The sequence below is a fragment of the Salmo trutta genome, unplaced genomic scaffold, assembly GCF_901001165.1.
Source record: "Salmo trutta unplaced genomic scaffold, fSalTru1.1, whole genome shotgun sequence".
Lineage (NCBI taxonomy): Eukaryota > Metazoa > Chordata > Actinopteri > Salmoniformes > Salmonidae > Salmo > Salmo trutta.
In genome coordinates, this window is record NW_021822709.1 from 281,180 (window position 1) to 299,568 (window position 18,389).

An 18,389-nucleotide genomic window follows, 5' to 3' on the forward strand; every position below is an offset into this window, starting at 1 on the left:
CCGTTAACTACTACATGAATAGAGGCCCAGCCAGTCTACTACATGAATAGAGGCCCAGCCAGTCTGCATGGCTGCCGTTAACTACTACATGAATAGAGGCCCAGCCAGTCTACTACATGAATAGGGACCCAGCCAGTCTGCATGGCTACCGTTAACTACTACATAAATAGAGGCCCAGCCAGTCTGGATGGCTTCCGTTAACTACTACATGAATAGAGGCCTGGCCAGTCTGAATAGAGGCCCAGCCAGTCTGCATGGCTACCGTTAACTACTACATGAATAGAGTCCCAGCCAGTCTGCATAGCCACCGTTAACTACTACATGAATAGAGTCCCAGCCAGTCTGAATAGAGGCCCAGCCAGTCTGAATAGAGGCCCAGCCAATTTGAATAGAGGCCCAGCCAGTCTGAATAGAGCACCAGCCAGTCTGAATAGAGAACCAGACAGTCTGAATAGAGACCCAGCCAGTCTGCCGTTAACTACTACATGAATAGAGGCCCAGCCAGTCTGAAAAGAGAACCAGCCAGTCTTAATAGAGGCCCAGCCAGTCTGCCGTTAACTACTACATGAATAGAGACCCAGCCAGTCTGCATGGCTGCCGTTAACTACTACATGAATAGAGGCCCAGCCAGTCTGCATAGCTACCGTTAACTACTACATGAATAGAGGCCCAGCCAGTCTGCATGGCTGCCGTTAACTACTACATGAATAGAGGCCCAGCCAGTCTGCATGGCTGCTGTTAACTACTACATGAATAGAGGCCCAGCCAGTCTGAATAGAGGCCCAGCCAGTCTGCATGGCTGCCGTTAACTACTACATGAATAGAGACCCAGCCAGACTGAATAGAAGCCCAGCCAGTCTGCATGGCTACCGGTAACTACTACATGAATAGAGGCCCAGCCAGTCTGCATGGCTGCCGTTAACTACTACATGAATAGAGGCCCAGCCAGTCTGCATGGCTGCTGTTAACTACTACATGAATAGAGGCCCAGCCAGTCTGAATAGAGACCCAGCCAGTCTGCATGGCTGCCGTTAACTACTACATAAATATAAGCCCAGCCAGTCTGCATGGCTGCTGTTAACTACTACATGAATAGAGACACAGCCAGTCTGAATAGAGCCCCAGCCAGTCTGCATGGCTGCCGTTAACTACTACATGAATAGAGGACCAGCCAGTCTGAATAGAGACCCAGCCAGTCTGCATGGCTGCCGTTAACTACTACATGAATAGAGGCCCAGCCAGACTTCATGGCTGCCGTTAACTACTACATAAATAGAAGCCCAGCCAGTCTGCATGGCTGCTGTTAACTACTACACGAATAGAGGCCCAGCCAGTCCGCATGGCTGCCGTTAACTACGACATGAATAGAGGCCCAGCCAGTCTGCATGGCTGCCGTTAACTACTACATGAATAGAGGTCCAGCCAGTCTGAATAGAGACCCAGCCAGTCTGCATGGCTGGCCGTTAACTACTACATGAATAGAGGCCCAGCCAGTCTGCATGGCTGCCGTTAACTACTACATAAATATAAGCCCAGCCAGTCTGCATGGCTGCTGTTAACTACTACATGAATAGAGACACAGCCAGTCTGAATAGAGCCCCAGCCAGTCTGCATGGCTGCCGTTAACTACTACATGAATAGAGGCCCAGCCAGACTTCATGGCTGCCGTTAACTACTACATAAATAGAAGCCCAGCCAGTCTGCATGGCTGCTGTGTAACTACTACACGAATAGAGGCCCAGCCAGTCCGCATGGCTGCCGTTAACTACGACATGAATAGAGGCCCAGCCAGTCTGCATGGCTGCCGTTAACTACTACATGAATAGAGGTCCAGCCAGTCTGAATAGAGACCCAGCCAGTCTGCATGGCTGCTGTTAACTACTACATGAATAGAGGCCCAGCCAGTCTTCATGGCTGCCGTTAACTACTACATGAATAGATGCCCAGCCAGTCTGAATAGAGACCCAGCCAGTCTGCATGGCTACCATTAACTACTACATGAATAGAGGCCCAGCCAGTCTACTACATGAATAGAGACCCAGCCAGTCTGCATGGCTACCGTTAACTACTACATGAATAGAGGCCCAGCCAGTCTGCATGGCTGCCGTTAACTACTAGATGATAGAGGCCCAGCCAGTCTGCATGGCTACCGTTAACTACTACATGAATAGAGGCCCAGCCAGTCTACTACATGAATAGGGACCCAGCCAGTCTGCATGGCTACCGTTAACTACTACATGAATAGAGGCCCAGCCAGTCTGCATGGCTACCGTTAACTACTACATGAATAGAGGCCTGGCCAGTCTGAATAGAGACCCAGCCAGTCTGCATGGCTGCCGTTAACTACTACATGAATAGAGACCCAGCCAGTCTGCATGGCTGCCGTTAACTACTAGATGAATAGAGGCCCAGCCAGTCTGCATGGCTACCGTTAACTACTACATGAATAGAGGCCCAGCCAGTCTACTACATGAATAGAGACCCAGCCAGTCTGCATGGCTACCGTTAACTACTACATGAATAGAGGCCCAGCCAGTCTGCATGGCTACCGTTAACTACTACATGAATAGAGGCCCAGCCAGTCTGAATAGAGACCCAGCCAGTCTGGATGGCTTCCGTTAACTACTACATGAATAGAGGCCCAGCCAGTCTGAATAGAGGCCCAGCCAGTCTGAATAGAGGCCCAGCCAGTCTGAATAGAGGCCCAGACAGTCTGAATAGAGAACCAGCCAGTCTGAATAGAGGCCCAGCCAGTCTGCATAGCCACTGTTAACTACTGCATGAATAGAGTCCCAGCCAGTCTGAATAGAGTCCAGCCAGTCTGAATAGAGGCCCAGCCAGTCTGAATAGAGGACCAGCCAGTCTGAATAGAGGCCCAGCCAGTCTGAATAGAGTACCAGCCAGTCTGAATAGAGGCCCAGCCAGTCTGCCGTTAACTACTACATGAATAGAGACCCAGCTAGTCTGAATAGAGGCCCAGCCAGTCTGAATAGAGGTCCAGCCAGTCTGAATAGAGCACCAGCCAGTCTGAATAGAGAACCAGCCAGTCTGAATAGAGGCCCAGCCAGTCTGAATAGAGCCCCAGCCAGTCTGAATAGAGCCCCAGCCAGTCTGAATAGAGCACCAGCCAGTCTGAATAGAGACCCAGCCAGTCTGAATAGAGCACCAGCCAGTCTGAATAGAGCACCAGCCAGTCTGAATAGAGAACCAGCCAGTCTGAATAGAGAACCAGCCAGTCTGAATAGAGAACCAGCCAGTCTGAATAGAGGGCCCAGCCAGTCTGAATAGAGGCCCAGCCAGTCTGAATAGAGTACCAGCCAGTCTGCCGTTAACTACTACATGAATAGAGGCCCAGACAGGCTGAATAGAGAACCAGCCAGTCTGAATAGAGGCCCGGCCAGTCTGCCGTTAACTACTACATGAATAGAGGCCTGGCCAGTCTGAATAGAGACCCAGCCAGTCTGCATGGCTGCCGTTAACTACTACATGAATAGAGACCCAGCCAGTCTGCATGGCTGCCGTTAACTACTAGATGAATAGAGGCCCAGCCAGTCTGCATGGCTACCGTTAACTACTACATGAATAGAGGCCCAGCCAGTCTACTACATGAATAGAGACCCAGCCAGTCTGCATGGCTACCGTTAACTACTACATGAATAGAGGCCCAGCCAGTCTGCATGGCTACCGTTAACTACTACATGAATAGAGGCCCAGCCAGTCTGAATAGAGACCCAGCCAGTCTGCATAGCCACCGTTAACTACTACATGAATGGAGGCCCAGCCAGTCTGAATAGAGGCCCAGCCAGTCTGAATAGAGGACCAGCCAGTCTGAATAATGGCCCAGACAGTCTGAATAGAGAACCAGCCAGTCTGAATAGAGGCCCAGCCAGTCTGCATAGCCACTGTTAACTACTGCATGAATAGAGTCCCAGCCAGTCTGAATAGAGTCCCAGCCAGTCTGAATAGAGGCCCAGCCAGTCTGAATAGAGGACCAGCCAGTCTGAATAGAGGCCCAGCCAGTCTGAATATAGTACCAGCCAGTCTGAATAGAGGCCCAGCCAGTCTGCCGTTAACTACTACATGAATAGAGGCCCAGCTAGTCTGAATAGAGGCCCAGCCAGTCTGAATAGAGGTCCAGCCAGTCTGAATAGAGCACCAGCCAGTCTGAATAGAGAACCAGCCAGTCTGAATAGAGGCCCAGCCAGTCTGAATAGATCCTCAGCCAGTCTGAATAGAGCCCCAGCCAGTCTGAATAGAGCACCAGCCAGTCTGAATAGAGACCCAGCCAGTCTGAATAGAGCACCAGCCAGTCTGAATAGAGCACCAGCCAGTCTGAATAGAGAACCAGCCAGTCTGAATAGAGAACCAGCCAGTCTGAATAGAGGCCCAGCCAGTCTGAATAGAGGCCCAGCCAGTCTGAATAGAGTACCAGCCAGTCTGCCGTTAACTACTACATGAATAGAGGCCCAGACAGTCTGAATAGAGAACCAGCCAGTCTGATAGAGGCCCGGCCAGTCTGCCGTTAACTACTACATGAATAGAGGCCCAGCCAGTCTGCATGGCTGCCGTTAACTACTACATGAATAGGGGCCCAGCCAGTCTGCATGGCTGCCGTTAACTACTACATGAATAGAGGCCCAGCCAGTCTTCATGGCTGCCGTTAACTACTACATGAATAGAGGCCCAGCCAGTCTGCATGGCTGCCGTTAACTACTACATGAATAGAGGACCAGCCAGTCTGAATAGAGACCCAGCCAGTCTGCATGGCTGCCGTTAACTACTACATGAATAGATGCCCAGCCAGTCTGAATAGAGACCCAGCCAGTCTGCATGGCTACCGTTAACTACTACATGAATAGAGGCCCAGCCAGTCTACTACATGAATAGAGGCCCAGCCAGTCCGCATGGCTGCCGTTAACTACTACATGAATAGAGGCCCAGCCAGTCTGCATGGCTGCCGTTAACTACTACATGAATAGAGGCCCAGCCAGTCTGAATAGAGACCCAGCCAGTCTGCATGGCTACCGTTAACTACTACATGAATAGAGGCCCAGCCAGTCTACTACATGAATAGAGGCCCAGCCAGTCTGCATGGCTGCCGTTAACTACTACATGAATAGAGGCCCAGCCAGTCTACTACATAAATAGGGACCCAGCCAGTCTGCATGGCTACCGTTAACTACTACATAAATAGAGGCCCAGCCAGTCTGGATGGCTTCCGTTAACTACTACATGAATAGAGGCCTGGCCAGTCTGAATAGAGGCCCAGCCAGTCTGCATGGCTACCGTTAACTACTACATGAATAGAGTCCCAGCCAGTCTGCATAGCCACCGTTAACTACTACATGAATAGAGTCCCAGCCAGTCTGAATAGAGGCCCAGCCAGTCTGAATAGAGGCCCAGCCAGTCTGAATAGAGGCCCAGCCAGTCTGAATAGAGAACCAGCCAGTCTGAATAGAGGCCCAGCCAGTCTGCATAGCCACCGTTAACTACTACATGAATAGAGTCCCAGCCAGTCTGAATAGAGGCCCAGTCAGTCTGAATAGAGGCCCAGTCAGTCTGAATAGAGGCCCAGCCAGTCTGAATAGAGGCCCAGCCAGTCTGAATAGAGCACCAGCCAGTCTGAATAGAGAACCAGACAGTCTGAATAGAGGCCCAGCCAGTCTGAATAGAGGCCCAGCCAGTCTGAATAGAGACCCAGCCAGTCTGCCGTTACTACTACATGAATAGAGGCCCAGCCAGTCTGAATAGAGAACCAGCCAGTCTTAATAGAGGCCCAGCCAGTCTGCCGTTAACTACTACATGAATAGAGGAGTAGCCAGTCTGAATAGAGGCCCAGCCAGTCTGAATAGAGGCCCAGCCAGTCTGAATAGAGCACCAGCCAGTCTGAATAGAGCACCAGCCAGTCTGAATAGAGAACCAGCCAGTCTGAATAGAGGCCCAGCCAGTCTGAATAGAGCACCAGCCAGTCTGAATAGAGGCCCAGCCAGTCTGAATAGAGAACCAGCCAGTCTGAATAGAGGCCCGCCAGTCTGAATAGAGCACCAGCCAGTCTGAATAGAGAACCAGCCAGTCTGAATAGAGGCCCAGCCAGTCTGAATAGAGACCCAGCCAGTCTGAATAGAGGCCCAGCCAGTCTGAATAGAGAACCAGCCAGTCTGAATAGAGGCCCAGCCAGTCTGCATGGCTGCCGTTAACTACTACATGAATAGAGAACCAGCCAGTCTGAATAGAGGCCCAGCCAGTCTGAATAGAGGCCCAGGCAGTCTGCATGGCTGCCGTTAACTACTACATGAATAGAGAACCAGCCAGTCTGAATAGAGGCCCAGCCAGTCTGAATAGAGGCCCAGCCAGTCTGAATAGAGCACCAGCCAGTCTGCATAGCCACCGTTAACTACTACAGTAACAGCCATTGTTCCAGCTGTGTGTGTTAAAATAAAACGTTTTATTTGTCACAGCCTCCACCTGTTGTTTACGAAGCATAACAGTGAAACACTTTACTTAAGGGCCCTTTACCAACAATGCAGAGAGAGAACAATAATAACACAAGGAATCAATACACAATGTTGTAAGGATCACTTGTCCAGAGAGCAAGAGACCATTTAATACTCTCAATGAGCCCAGGTCACCACAGACACACACTGAAATACACTACACACACGTACACAGGATAGATGCTGAGACAAGCTGTGGGGAGAAAAGGGGAAGGAGAGAGAGGGAGAGAAGCTGTGGGGAGGAGGAGGAGGAGGAGAGAGAGAGGGAGAGAAGCTGTGAGGAGGAGGAGGAGGAGGAGAGAGAGAGGGAGAGATGAAGAGGGAAGTTGTGGGAGAGGAAGCGAGGGAGGTGAAGAGAGAGAGCAGCTGTGGGGAGGTGAAGAGACATCCGTTGATTGGCTTACAAATGCCTAATCACTGATCTGATTGGCTGTCAGGCTGTCTGCTGGGACATCCCTTTGGTTGACTGACAGTTGTCTGTTCTGTGTTTTTAGTCTTATGTGCCAAGAACCTTGCAAAGAAAGACTTCTTCCGTAAGTATCTCTGATCACTCCTCTCTCTGTCTTCATCTCTCCTTCTGTTAGTATCTCTGATCCCTCCTCTCTCTCTGTCTTCATCTCTCCTTCTGTTAGTATCTCTGATCCCTCCTCTCTCTCTGTCTTCATCTCTCCTTCTGTTAGTATCTCTGATCCCTCCTCTCTCTGTCTTCATCTCTCCTTCTGTTAGTATCTCTGATCCCTCCTCTCTCTCTGTCTTCATCGCTCCTTCTGTTAGTATCTCTGATCCCTCCTCTCTCTCTGTCTTCATCTCTCCTTCTGTTAGTATCTCTGATCCCTCCTCTCTCTCTGTCTTCATCTCTCCTTCTGTTAGTATCTCTGATCCCTCCTCTCTCTCTGTCTTCATCTCTCCTTCTGTTAGTATCTCTGATCCCTCCTCTCTCTCTGTCTTCATCTCTCCTTCTGTTAGTATCTCTGATCCCTCCTCTCTCTGTCTTCATCTCTCCTTCTGTTAGTATCTCTGATCCCTCCTCTCTCTCTGTCTTCATCTCTCCTTCTGTTAGTATCTCTGATCCCTCCTCTCTCTGTCTTCATCTCTCCTTCTGTTAGTATCTCTGATCCCTCCTCTCTCTGTCTTCATCTCTCCTTCACGTTCGACTTTATTGTGTGTGTGGTGTGTGTGTGTGTGTGTGTGTGTGTGTGTGTAGGGTTGCCGGACCCATTTGCGAAGGTAGTGGTGGACGGATCAGGCCAGTGTCATTCTACAGACACAGTGAAGAGCACTCTAGACCCCAAATGGAACCAACACTATGACCTGTGAGTAAACACACTGAAACACACTGAAACATCCTGAAACACCCTGAAACCCACTGAAACACCCTGAAACCCTCTGAAACCCTCTGAAACACCCTGAAACCCTCTGAAATACCCTGAAACCCACTGAAACCCACTGAAACCCACTGAAACACCCTGAAACCCTCTGAAACACTCTGAAACACTCTGAAACACCCTGAAACACCCTGAAACCCCCTGAAACCCCCTGAAACACCCTGAAACCCGCTGAAACCCGCTGAAACACCCTGAAACACCCTGAAACACCCTGAAACACCCTGAAACCCTCTGAAACCCACTGAAACACCCTGAAACCCACTGAAACCCACTGAAACCCACTGAAACCCACTGAAACACCCTGAAACCCACTGAAACCCACTGAAACACTCTGAAACACTCTGAAACACCCCGAAACACTCTGAAACACCCTGAAACACCCTGAAACACTCTGAAACCCACTGAAACCCACTGAAACACCCTGAAACACTCTGAAACCCACTGAAACACCCTGAAACCCACTGAAACACCCTGAAACACCCTGAAACACTCTGAAACACCCTGAAACTGAAACTTTATTGAGTTTTCCTCCCAGATTGGAAAAATGATTTGTGGTATTGTGTAGAGGTCGACCGATTAATCGGAATGGCCGATTTAATTTAGGGCCGATTTCAAGATTTCAAATTTACAACAGTTATTGAAAGAATTATAATTACACTTCTCCTTAATGCAACCACTGTGTCAGATTGGGTGTCTGATTATTTCTGGCTGGGTACTCTGCTGACATAATCTAATGTTTTGCTTTCGTTGTAAAGCCTTTTTGAAATCGGACAGTGTGGTTAGATTAACGAGAGTCTTGTCTTTAAATAGCTGTAAAATAGTCATATGTTTGAAAAATTGAAGTTTTTGGATTTCTAAGGGATTTGAAAATCGCGCCACAGGATTCAACTGGCTGGTGAGTGGGTGGGACGCAAGCGTCCCGCATAGCCCCAAGAAGTTATACAATGCATGCATGTTTTGTTCAATCAAGTTCATATTTATATCAAAAACCAGCTTTTTACATTAGCATGTGACGTTCAGAACTAGCATACCCCCCGCAAACTTCCGGTGAATTTACTAAATTACTCACGATAAACGTTCACAAAAAACATAACAATTATTTTAAGAATTATAGATACAGAACTCCTCTATGCACTCGATATGTCCGATTTTTAAAATAGCTTTTCGGTGAAAGCACATTTTGCAATCTTCTGAGTAGATAGCCCAGCCATCACGGCTAGCTATTTAGACACCCACCAAGTTTAGCCCTGACCAAACTCCGATTTACTATTAGAAAAGTTTGATTACATTTGGTGTTCTTCGTCAGAATGCACTCCCAGGACTGCTACTTCAATAACAAATGTTGGTTTGGTTCAAAATAATCCATTGTTATATCCAAATAGCGGCGTTTTGTTCGTGCCTTCAAGACACTATCCGAAGTGTAAATAAGGGTCACGAGCATGGCACATTTCGTGACAAAAGATTTCTAAATATTCCATTACCGTACTTCGAAGCATGTCAACCGCTGTTTAAAATCAATTTTTATGCAATTTTTCTCGTAAAAAAGCGATAATATTCTGACCGGGAAAGCGTGTGTACGTACAAAGAGAGAGAAAATAAAAGCATGGGATCCCCTCGTGCACGAGCCTGAGTCTTATTGTCCTCTGATAGACCACCATCCAAAAAAGCCACGATTCAGCTTTTTGCCGCCTTCTGAGAGCCTATGGGAGCCGTAGGAAGTGTCACGTAACAGCAGAGATCCCCTGTATTGGATAGAGATAATCAAGAAGGGCAAGAAATGGTCAGAGAGGGTACTTCCTGTACAGAATCTTCTCAGGTTTTGGCCTGCCAAATGAGTTCTGTTATACTTACAGACACCATTCAAACAGTTTTAGAAACTTTGGAGTGTTTTCTATGTGTTTTCTATGGGCAGGAGTAATAATCAGATTAAATCGGGTACGTTTTTTATCCGGCTGTGAAAATACTGCCCCCTAGCCATAACAGGTTAACATAAATCTTCGATAATATTCCAACCGGACAATAGCGTAAAGAAGGAACGGCGCACCCGTGTGACTGCGCAGTAAACAACTCATAGGTCTCCGGCTTGAGTCAGCTCTTATTCTCTCCCCAGTAACAGTAGAAGCATGAAACAAGGTTCTAAAGACTGTTGACATCGAGTGGAAGCCTTAGGAAGTGACATCACAGACACTGTAGTTTGGAAAGGCAATCAGTTGAAAAACTACAACCCACTTCCTGGTTGGGTTTTTTCTCAGGTTTTTGCCTGCCATATGAGTTCTGTTATACTCACAGACACCATTTAAACAGTTTTAGAAACTTCAGAGTGTTTTCTATCCAAATCTACTAATAATATGCATATTCTAGTTTCTGGGCCGAGAAGTAGGCAGTTTAATTTGGGCACGTCATTCATCTGAATTTCCGAATACTGCCCCCTGTCACTAAGAAGTTAAATCATCACCCGTTTGGCGAAGTTGAAGTGTGATTCATTCGATGATAAATTAACAGGCACCGCATCGATTATATGCAACGCAGGACAAGCTAGTTAAACTAGTAATATTCATCAACCATGTGTAGTTAACTAGTGATTATGTTAAGATTGATTTGTTTTTATAAGATAAGTTTAATGCTAGCTAGTAACTTACCTTGGCTCCTTGCTGCCCTCGCGCAACAGATAGTCAGCCTGCCACGCAGTCTCCTCGTGGAGTGGAATGTAATCGGCGTCCAAAAAAGCCGATTACTGATTGTTATGAAAACTTGAAATCGGCCCTAAATTAATCGGTCATGCCGATTTAATCGGTCGACCTCTAATCCTGACATGTGGGGTGTGTGTGGGGTGTGTGTGTGTGTAGGTACATAGGGAAGACAGACTCCATCACCATCAGTGTGTGGAACCATAAGAAGATCCACAAGAGGCAGGGAGCCGGGTTCCTGGGCTGCATACGACTGTTGGCCAACACCATCAGCAGACTGAAGGACACAGGCTGTAAGACACACACACACACACACCCACACACACACACACACACACACACACACTGATACACACTGATACACACACACTGATACACACACACACACACACACACGGGCTGTAAGACACACACACACACACACACACACACACACACACACACACGGGCTATAAGACACACACACACACACACACACACACACTGATACACACACACACACACTGATACACACACACTGATACACACACACACACACACACGGGCTGTAAGACACACACACACACACACACACACACTGATACACACACACACACACACACTGATACACACACACTGATACACACACACACACACACGGGCTGTAAGACACACACACACACACACACACATGGGCTGTAAGACACACACACACACACACGGGCTGTAAGACACACACACACACACACACACACACACACACACACACACACACACACGGGCTATAAGACACACACACACACATACACACGGGCTGTAACACACACACACACACACACACACACACACACACACACACACACACGGGCTGTAAGACACACACACACACACGGGCTGTAAGACACACACACACACACACACACGGGCTGTAAGGACACACACACACACACACACACACACACCACAGGGCTATAAGACACACACACACACATTACACACGGGCTGTAACACCACACACACACACACACACACACACACACACACACACACACGGGCTGTAAGACACACACTTAATTTGAATCCACAAATCACCTTACAGTCAAGAAGGATTCAAACATTTACAAAGTGACAGATACTGAACATGGACACATGATAATGAGAAACCTTCTCCATACAGCTGAAACAGAGCAGTACCTTCTCCATACAGCTAGACTGACCATAACAGCTGAAACAGAGCAGTACCTTTCTCCTCCATACAGCTAGACTGACCATAACAGCTGAAACAGAGCAGTACCTTCTCCTCCATACAGCTAGGACTGACCATAACAGCTGAAACAGAGCAGTACCTCCTCCATACAGCTAGACTGACCATAACAGCTGAACAGAGGCAGGACCTCCTCCGTACAGCTAGACTGACCATAACAGCTGAAACAGAGCAGAAGCTAGACTGACCATAACAGCTGGAAAACAGAGCATACCTTCTCCATACAGCTAGACTGACCATAACAGCTGAAACAGAGCAGTACCTTCTCCATACAGCTAGACTGACCATAACAGCTGAAACAGAGCAGTACCTTCTCCATACAGCTAGACTGACCATAACAGCTGAAACAGAGCAGTACCTTCTCCATACATCTAGACTGACCATAACAGCTGAAACAGAGCAGTACCTTCTCTCCATACAGCTAGACTGACCATAACAGCTGAACAGAGCAGTACCTTCTCCTCCACACAGCTAGACTGACCATAACAGCTGAAACAGAGCAATACCTTCCTCCATACAGCTAGACTGCCCATAACAGCTGAAACAGAGCAGTGCCTTCTCCATACAGCTAGACTGGCCATAACAGCTGAAACAGAGCAGTACCTTCTCCATACAGCTAGACTGACCATAACAGCTGAACAGAGCAGTACCTTCTCCATACAGCTAGACTGACCATAACAGCTGAAACAGAGCAGTACCTTCTCCTCCATACAGCTAGACTGACCATAACAGCTGAAACAGAGCAGTACCTTCTCCATACAGCTAGACTGACCATAACAGCTGAAACAGAGCAGTACCTTCTCCTCCATACAGCTAGACTGACCATAACAGCTGAAACAGAGCAGTACCTTCTCCATACAGCTAGACTGACCATAACAGCTGAAACAGAGCAGTACCTTCTCCATACAGCTAGACTGACCATAACAGCTGAAACAGAGCAGTACCTTCTCCTCCATACAGCTAGACTGACCATAACAGCTGAAACAGAGCAGTACCTTCTCCATACAGCTAGACTGACCATAACAGCTGAAACAGAGCAGTACCTTCTCCTCCATACAGCTAGACTGACCATAACAGCTGAAACAGAGCATTACCTTCTCCATACAGCTAGACTGCACCCATTATGAAAATGACTGTAAAAATGGTTAAATCCCTGTGGATTGATGAGGAAATAAAACATTGTATGGTTGAGAGGGATGAGGATAAAGGAACGACAAATAAGTCTGGCTGCACAACCGATTGGCAAACGTACTGTAAATTGAGAAATCATGTGACTAAACTGAATTAAAAGAAGAAGAAACTATACCATGAAACAAAGATAAATTAGATTAAGAATGATAGTAAAAAGCTTTGGAGCACCTTAAATGAAATTTTAGGCAAAAAGGCAAACTCAGCTCCATCATTCATTGAATCAGATGGCTCATTCATCACAAAACCCACTGATATTGCCAATTACTTTAATGATTTTTTTTAAACAGGACAAAACATTGTTGTCTATCAACAATGGCAAGCCACCGGGGTCTGACAACAACGGCTCAAATAGCCAACCAATCAGCCTGTTACCAACCCTTTTGTTAAAAGTTTGGAAAAAGTTGTTTGACCAGATACAATGCTATTTTACAGTAAAAAAAATTGAAAACAGAATTTCAGCACGCTTATAGTGAAGGACATTCAACAAGCACAGCACTTACACAAATTACTGATGATTGGCTGAGAGAAATTGATTATAAAAAGATTGTGGGGGCTGTTTAGTTAGACTTCAGTACGGCTTTTAACATTATCGATGATAGTCTGCTGCTGGAAAAACGTATGTGTTATGGCTTTACACCCCCTGCTATAATGGCTTTACACCCCCTGCTATAATGGCTTTACACCCCCTGCTGTATTGTGGATAAAGTGTTACTTGTATAACAGAACACAGAGGATGTTCTTTGTTGGAAGCCCCGACATCATAATCCAGGTTAAATCAGGAATTCCCCAGGGCAGCTGTCTAGGCCCCTTACTGGTAGAATCAGGAATTCCCCAGGGCAGCTGTCTAGGCCCCTTACTGGTAGAATCAGGAATTCCCCAGGGCAGCTGTCTAGGCCCCTTACTGGTAGAATCAGGAATTCCCCAAGGCAGCTGTCTAGGCCCCTTACTGGTAGAATCAGGAATTCCCCAAGGCAGCTGTCTAGGCCCCTTACTGGTAGAATCAGGAATTCCCCATGGCAGCTGTCTAGGCCCCTTACTTTTTCCAATCATTACTAAAGCAGGTATGTCTATGTATGCAGATGACTCAACACTATACACGTCAGCTACTACAGCGACTGAAATGACTGCAACACTTAACAAAGCGATGCAGTTAGTTTCAGAATGGGTGGCAAGGAATAAGTTAGTCCCAAATATTTCAAAAGCTAAAAGCATTGTATTTGGACAAATCATTCACTAAACCCTAAACCTCAACTAAATCTTGTAATGAATAATGTGGAAATTGAGTAAGTTGAGGAGACTAAACTGCTTGGAGTAACCCTGGATTGTAAACTGTCATGGTCAAAACATATTGATACAACAGTAGCTAAGATGGGGAGAAGTCTGTCCATAATAAAGCGCTGCTTACCTTCTTAACAACACTATCAACAAGGCAGGTCCTACAGGCCCTAGTTTCTACCTTCTCAACAGCACTATCAACAAGGCAGGTCCTACAGGCCCTAGTTTCTACCTTCTTAACAACACTATCAACAAGGCAGGTCCTACAGGCCCTAGTTTCTACCTTCTTAACCTCTCTGGGGTATGTGGGACGATTTCGTCCCACCTACGTAACAGCTACTGGAATTCCAGTGCCGCGATTTTTGAATCGTTAGAAATACTATAACTTCAATTTCTCAAACATATGACTATTTCACAGCTATTTAAAGACAAGAATCTCGTTAATCTAACCCCACTGTCCGATTTCAAAAAGGCTTTACAACGAAAGCAAAACATTAGATTATGTCAGTAGAGTGCCCAGCCAGAAAAAATCTGACACCCATTTTTCAAGCTAGCATATCATGTCACATAAACCCAAACCACAGCTAAATGCAGCACTAACCTTTGATGATCTTCATCAGATGACACACCTAGGACATTGTGTTATACAATACATGCATGTCTGTTCAATCAAGTTCATATTTATATCAAAACCAGCTTTTTACATTAGCATGTGACGTTCAGAAAAAGCATAACCACCGCAAACTTCCGGGGAATTTACTAACAGTTTGCTAAATTACTCACGATAAACGTTCACAAAAAGCATAACAATTATTTTAAGAATTATAGATACATTACTCCTCTATGCACTCGATATGTCCGATTTTAAAATAGCTTTTCGGATGAAGCACATTTTGCAATAATCTAAGTACATAGCCCGGCATTACAGGGCTAGCTATTTAGACACCCGGCAAGATTAGCCTTCATCAAAATCACATTTCCTATAAGAAAAATGTTCTTACCTTGCTTGTTCTTCATCAGAATACACTGCCAGGACTTCTACTTCAATAACAAATGTTGGTTTGGTCCCAAATAATCCATCGTTATATCCAAACAGCGACGTTTTGTTCGTGAGTTCTAGAATGCTTTTTCACGGTCCCGCGCATGGCGCGTTGGCTTGTCAAAAATGTCTAAATATTCCATTACCGTACTTCGAAGCATGTCAACCGCTGTTTAAAACCAATTTTTATGCCATTCAACTCGTAGATTAGTGATAATATTCCGACCGGGAGTATGCATTGAGCCTAAACAGCCGAATAAAATTTCTCCTCAGAAGCGACTCATGCACGCGCATCATTCAAAGGTCCTCTCAGCATCCACTTACAAAAGGCGATAATATGTTTCAACCTGAGGCTCCCTCGTAAACCTTCAGGGTTTTCGCGGGCTCTGAGAGCCTATTGGAGCCCTGGGAATTGTCACGTTACAGCTAAGATCCTTACTTTTCAATAAAAGATGCAAGACGCACGACTCCTTGTCAGACAGGGTACTTCCTGCTTGAAACCTTGTCAGGTTTTTGCCTGCCATAGGAGTTCTGTTATACTCACAGACACCATTCAAACAGTTTTAGAAAATTCAGAGTGTTTTCTATCCAAACCTGAACAATAATATGCATATTCTAGCTTCTGAGTTGGTGTAGGAGGCAGTTAAAAATGGGAACATATTTTTTCCAAAATTCTCAATACTGCCCCCTACCCCAAACAGGTTAACAACACTATCAACAAGGCAGGTCCTACAGGCCCTAGTTTCTACCTTCTTAACAACACTATCAACAAGGCAGGTCCTACAGGCCCTAGTTTCTAACTTCTTAAACTACTGGCACACAGCTCAGACAGCCATCCATACCCCACAAGACATGCCACCAGAGGTCTGTTTAAACTACTGGCACACAGCTCAGATACCCATCCATACCCCACAAGACATGCCACCAGAGGTCTGTTTAAACTACTGGCACACAGCTCAGACACCCATCCATACCCCACAAGACATGCCACCAGAGGTCTGTTTAAACTACTGGCACACAGCTCAGACACCCATCCATAACCCACAAGACATGCCACCAGAGGTCTCTTCACAGTCCCCAAGTCCAGAACAGACTATGGGAGGCACACAGTACTACATAGAGCCATGACTACATGGAACTCTATTCCACATCAGGTAACTGATGCAGCAGTAGAATCAGATAAAAAAAAACAGATAAAAATACACCTTATGGAACAGTGGGGACTGTGAAGAGAGACAAACACATGCATACACACACAATAACATACGCACTACTATACAGATATGTTGTAGTAGAGTAGTGGCTTGAGGGCACACTGAATATATTGTGAAATGTATTGTAATGTTTTTCAAATTGTATAACTATGATTCAAAAGGCAATCACACGTCTGCGCTATCTTTGTTCAGGTGCATAGTTTCTCATCTAAAATTCTATAAACTGCCTTAATTCTGCTGGAGGAAGAGTAGCTTACCCCAGGAAGATTAGTTCCTGCCAAGGCAGGAACTAATGGGGATCCATAATAAACCCCAGGAAGAGTAGCTGCTGCCTTGGCAGGAACTAATGGGGATCCATAATAAACCCCAGGAAGAGTAGCTGCTGCCTTGGCAGGAACTAATGGGGATCCATAATAAACCCCAGGAAGAGTAGCTGCTGCCTTGGCAGGAACTAATGGGGATCCATAATAAACCCCATGAAGAGTAGCTGCTGCCTTGGCAGGAACTAATGGGGATCCATAATAAACCCCAGGAAGAGTAGCTGCTGCCTTGGCAGGAACTAATGGGGATCCATAATAAACCCCAGGAAGAGTAGCTGCTGCCTTGGCAGGAACTAATGGGGATCCATAATAAACCCCAGGAAGAGTAGCTGCTGCCTTGGCAGGAACTAATGGGGATCCATAATAAACCCCAGGAAGAGTAGCTGCTGCCTTGGCAGGAACTAACGGGGATCCATAATAAACCCCAGGAAGAGTAGCTGCTGCCTTGGCAGGAACTAACGGGGATCCATAATAAACCCCAGGAAGAGTAGCTGCTGCCTTGGCAGGAACTAACGGGGATCCATAATAAACCCCAGGAAGAGTAGCTGCTGCCTTGGCAGGAACTAACGGGGATCCATAATAAACCCCAGGAAGAGTAGCTGCTGCCTTGGCAGGAACTAATGGGGATCCATAATAAACCCCAGGAAGAGTAGCTGCTGACTTGGCAGGAACTAATGGGGATCCATAATAAACCCCAGGAAGAGTAGCTGCAGCCTTGGCAGGAACTAATGGGGATCCATAATAAACCCCAGGAAGAGTAGCTGCTGCCTTGGCAGGAACTAATGGCGATCCATAATAAATACAATCCAAGTTGTAGAAACATCAAGGATGATCAATGGAAACAGGATTCACCTGAGCTCAATTTTGAGTCTCATAGAAAATTGTCTGAACACTTATGTAAATAAGGTATTTCTGTTTTAGAATTTTTTATACATTTGCACAAATTTCAAAAAAACAGTTTTTGTTTTGCCATCATGGGGTATTGTGATGTCAGTATGTGGTATTGTGATGTCATGATGGGCTATTGTGATGTCAGTATGTGGTATTGTGATGTCATTATGGGGTATTGTGATGTCATGATGGGCTATTGTGATGTCAGTATGTGGTATTGTGATGTCATTATGGGGTATTGTGATGTCATTATGGGGTATTGTGATGTCATGATGGGCTATTGTGATGTCATGATGGGGTATTGTGTGTAGATTGATGGCTGTTGTATTGATTTAATCCATTTTAGAATAAGGCTGTAATGTAACAACATGTGGAAAAAGCCAGAAAGTGAAGGGGACTGACAAATATCAGTTTCATTAGGTACCAAAAAACGTCCAAAACATGTTCAGACCTTTACTGCCGACGGCAGTTACAACGGAGGGGCTTTAGATATGTTAGCAGATAGACATGTTCTGGCATGGATCTGTAGCACACACAACAAACTCCTCTCTCTGCCTCTCTGTCTCTCTGTCTCTCTCTCTCTCTCTCTGTCTCTGTCTCTCTCTCTGTCTCTCTCTCTCTCTGTCTCTCTCTCTCTGTCTCTCTCTCTG

General features: G+C 46.3%; 1 pseudogene; it reads left to right on the plus strand.

The window, feature by feature from the left end:
- LOC115183952 (E3 ubiquitin-protein ligase SMURF1-like) overlaps positions 1 to 18,389 on the plus strand; it is a 47,328-nt pseudogene that overhangs the window by 4,519 nt on the left and 24,420 nt on the right.